General features: G+C 41.5%; 1 protein-coding gene across 2 annotated transcripts in view; it reads right to left on the bottom strand.

Moving 5' to 3' along the window:
* The window catches only part of nup210 (nucleoporin 210), a 187,090-nt gene that overhangs the window by 83,138 nt on the left and 99,176 nt on the right, over positions 1-4,776 (bottom strand). The gene's annotated exons all lie outside the window — the stretch shown is intronic.

Here is a 4,776-nt window from a genome sequence, read left to right as displayed (position 1 = left end):
ACTGGTTTCTAATGGTTTCTGAGGAGTTTTACTGGAATGAAAGAGCACAGAGTACAGAAGCAACAAAGCAGCATACTGCATTAAACCTGACCTTCACAGAGAGGTTGAAGTTCATGTGGAGAGGAGGCTTCAGTAGTCTGTCTGCACTCTGTTTAGTTGTGCTATCTTACAATCAATATAGTCAATGTGAGGTAAAGTGTGTAACCGGTTAGAACTCAAAGTTGCGATGAGGTCTTAAAATGTATGGAAAGGGTCTTAAAAAAGGTCTTAAAAGGTATTAAATTTGACCTCAGGATTTCTGCATATACCCTGTGTTAGATCAACTACATGACATCTTATGGAGACGTTTAATGTTTGGTTTGATTGGAGAGGAATAGATGTTATCAGTCAAACTTTGATGCATACATTTTGACGGTTCCAGTCTACACTATGAACATTTTTTATTTAATTCTTGAGATATTCAGCAACACACATTTTTGCTAACAAGTGCGATGCAACATTTTAAAAATTACTTTACAAGACAGTAAAGGAAGAATATAAAAAAATCCTCCTAACTCTCATTATACTTGAGTAGAATGACAGTTAGCAAGGCTTAAAAAGGTTATAATACGATACGATATACTTTATTGTCCCCGTAAGGAAATTTGTTCTGAACTCCGTCCTGCAGTTCCGTATATATGTACATATACAAACATAGTAGACATTAAGAGACATACACATATCATCAGTCATACACCGTTTGAACAAACACAATACACCGACGCACATGCTGACAATGGCGACCTATTGCACAACCCTCATGGCCAACATTTAAAAAGTACATTTCATTACATTTGACTACATTTAATTTCATGTGAATGAAAGCAGTAATGAAAACATTAATAGCAGTATATCAACTAAAGGCACTAGTATAATTAAATGTATTCATTTATACATTTTCAGAGGTAAATGTTATAAATAGTAAGAAATAGATGTTAAATATTTGTAGATGAAAATATGTGTAGATGAAAATATTGAGTAATATTGCTTTGTTTTCAGTAATTGGTAAGCTGAAAAAGCCTGTTTGATACTGCATTTCATTTTGCACTCATTTTATTTAATTATTTCAGCCCTACATGGGTCTGGAACTCAGCTACCTGAACTGACTCTGGGTTGATTTACCCTCTGGGGTTCCTTCGTGTGTCACTATCTTCTGTTTGTGGCTCAGCTGCTGGAGACAACGCTCTAAACTGTTTTGTGAAAGCGACCTGATAATGAACAGGAAATCTGCTGTCTCTGCTGAACAACACTCATCATGGTTCCCAGAGCTCGCTGAAACCTTTTTATCATTTCCTCTCAGCGGAACAAGTGAGACGGCCCGGACCCCTCTGTCCTGACAGGCCGTCAGTCAGGGCGGCTTAACGCTCACAAAGGAAACTGCTGCCGTGCACATCATTCACCCAGAGCCTGCCAGTGCTCCTGTTTACCCTCTGAATGGACCACCAGGCCACTAATAAAGAGATTCTCTCCCACAGCGAACGCAGAGCCAAACTGCAGAGGGGCACGGCTTTAGCTACTGTTTAAAATGCACACCCTGCTCTCTTCTTCTGTGGTTTAGTTCGTTAACTGTAGCAAAACGTTCCTCAGGGGTTAGTGATGCGGAGCTTCTGTTTGCCAAGGTCAAGGGAAAACACTGAAGCCTGATTGGCTGTTGGGTTTCGAACCCCGAACAGAGAGAGGTGTGGGGGTTGGCGAGAGGTGATGAGGTAATGCTTTTTATGAGAGGGTGACATCATCGGTATGGCATTCTGTGTTGCCATGGAGAAGTGGGAGGACGGGAGGATACAACAAGGGGAACAAAAACAGACGCTCGTGGGAACAAGATGAATGTCCTTGAGAGAGTGTGTGTGTTTGTGTGTGTGAACGATATTTTATGATCTTTAATTATAGTCTTTTTATTCGAGTAGAAAAGTCGACAAAATGTTTACTAGACTTATGAAAGAGGGTCTGACAGAAAATTTTACAGATACTCAATGTACTTCGAACAGGAAGAAGTTGGACGCGGTCGGACGGCCGTGAGCTGTGGAGCCGCGACTGCTCACCCTGCAGTGAACTCGGTCCCAGTTCTAAAATCGAGACCCCGCGTACTTAAAGTCCCCTCGTTTGTTAACAGTTCCGAGGGTCACATCCATCTCGTCTTCGACTCCAATGGACGAGTCACAGGTCCCTCAGCTCTCTGGACCAGGAATGGGCATCATAGTCTGACCCGTATTCGAAGTTTACGTTCCCTCTTTGATCGATCGTCACCTTCCAAAAGTAGTATGCTGGCACTGCCTGTCCTCGCGTACTAAACTTATGATACCTGTCCCAGTCTTATTTTAGTCTTATTCGTCCGTCACTAGACTATTTCGGACGTAGTGTGTGTAAACTGTAAACTTTACCGCTCTGGTACCTATTTTAGATCCAGATTTCACCCCGGGTACGACGAACGACCGGTCTATGCTTAATTTTCGTATCATGTTGCTCACGCTCTTTCAGAAATCGATAACCTGAATCTTTATGTTGTCTGTACGTGCAATTATAGGGCTGTTAATTTTGCGACAGTATCAAACAGTGCTATGGCGCGTTATCAAGTCTCTTGAGGAAATATTTTATCAAACAACATGAACCCGCCAGCCCATCTGAGTTTGTCCGAGTCACAGTCTCTCTTCCTTACTCTATCGGCCCGCATATCAAACGTCATTTTGACAGGATTTCCTGGCAGGTGCCATATGAGGAGGTGCCCTTGGGGCACCAGGCCCTTTTAATTACTTTGACCGTCAGGCCTCCCGTTATCGAGACATTTTGTCGTCTTTAGGTCAGAAGTAACCAGGTGCGGTGGTTAAAACAGCATTTAGGCAATCAGTTTGTAAAAAAAAAAAGGGTTTCTTTTTTGTCCAGTCGAACTTTACTGAATGAACTGTATATAAGTAATAAAAACATTGTTACTTAGCTATTTATCCACGTACGAAATAAACTTGTTTCGTCAATACACTTTCGAAATAATACCTATTTGTACGTCGAGGTACAATATAAATAGAGAGTACGGCCCAAACAAGTCTACGGATATATACTCATACAATAACTATATGCTTAGGACAACAATATGAGGTAATAGAACGACTAGAGGTAAAGGACCGTATTACATACAAACACACACACAACACACACACACACACAACCACACACACACACACACACACACAACCACACACACACACAACAACAAACACACACAACACATCACTCCCGGCTGCCCAGTAATTTACTGCACACCCGACCTGTGCCGACGTCCTTTCGTCTATCCTCAAATATTTTTCTTATGTCCACACCACAACACGACCACCTCCACGCTCGTCCAAGTCATAGTTCGCCTATGACTATCACGTTTTCGACTTTTAAATGAACTATACCTCGCGTGTGGAGAGTTGTAGGTAGGGGAGCGCAAAAAAAAAAAAGGGGGGGGAAACGGCAAGTATGGGTAGTAGTACACATGACAAAGGGAGATTATTATAATTCAGAGGTCGTAGGCACAACTACGTCATTATCTGTAGGCAAGAGGAAAGATAGACCGTTTCTGTCGTCTTTGAAAACTCATGAAGACTAGCTATTCGGTTATGTGGCAAAGGAACACGGAAGGTCTTTTTTTTTTTTCTACCTGTTATTTGCAAACTCGCATAGCTTCAAACTACCTTTGTTTACAGATGAAGATACCTTTTCACGATAACTACAATGCAGAGACGTCCATTCGACTATTAGGAGTGTCTGCGTTTCTTATTATGTTGGTGGGTGTGCTCGTGGTAGAGTTGTGTGTACGTGTGGTGTTGTGTGTGTGTGTTGGTGTTTGTGTGTGTGTTGTAGTTGTGTGTGCTGGTTGTTGTGTGTGTGTTGTTGTTGTGTGTGTGTGTGGTGTGTGTCGTGTTGTGTGTGGTGTGGTGTTGTGTGGTGTGTGTGTGTGTGTGTAGGGTGTGTAAGTCGTGGGTGTGTGTGTGTGTGTGTGTGTGTGTGTGTGTGTGTGTGTGTGTGTGTGTGTGTGTGTGTCGTCGGGTAGCTCCACTTATCAGTTCGACTCCTTTACCGGCTACAGACCCCCTCTTGGGAGAGAAAAGGAGAGTCTCCTCTGTATTTATCCCTGCCTCTAAGGACCAGGTCACCGGTTCTAAGAGGTGGCGTAAAATAGAATTTCCTAATTACATGTCATGGTGACACACAGAACAACACACTAATGTGAATATGAATCAGTTGATAAGTTAATAGAGGTTATAAAACTATTATTTAATAACTAAACTAGGAGTATATAATCTTTTTTTCCATTATGTATAGTTATAAGAATTTAATTTTATAAAGAAGCTACCGAGAAAATGAGAAGAGATACTGTCATTTAGACTTTATCATTCAATTTATGATTTTTATTTTTTTAACTGCTGTAGTGGAACTTTCACCCGTGTAGAAAGTTTTTTTATTCCAGAGTTTAATTATTTGCTTCTTTCATTAACAAAAGAAAAAAAAAAAAAAAAAAAACAAAGGGAAACACCAACCTTAGACGGTAGAGTTGTGTGTGTGTGTGTGTGTGTGTGTGTGTGTGTGTTGTGTCGGTGTGTGTGTGTGTGTGGTGTGTGTAGTGTGTGTTGGTGTGTGTGTGTGTGTGGTGTGTGTGTTGTGTGTGTGTGTGTGTGTGTTGTGTGTTGTGTGTGTGGTGTGTGTGTGTTGTGTGTTGGTGTGCGTGTGTGTGTGTGTGTGTGTGTGTGTGTGTGTGTG

Source organism: Notothenia coriiceps, unplaced genomic scaffold, assembly GCF_000735185.1.
Source record: "Notothenia coriiceps isolate Sejong01 unplaced genomic scaffold, NC01 NC01_scaffold00037250, whole genome shotgun sequence".
Lineage (NCBI taxonomy): Eukaryota > Metazoa > Chordata > Actinopteri > Perciformes > Nototheniidae > Notothenia > Notothenia coriiceps.
The sequence above is the reverse complement of the archived record's forward strand: the minus strand, read 5'-3'. Positions and strand labels throughout refer to the sequence as shown.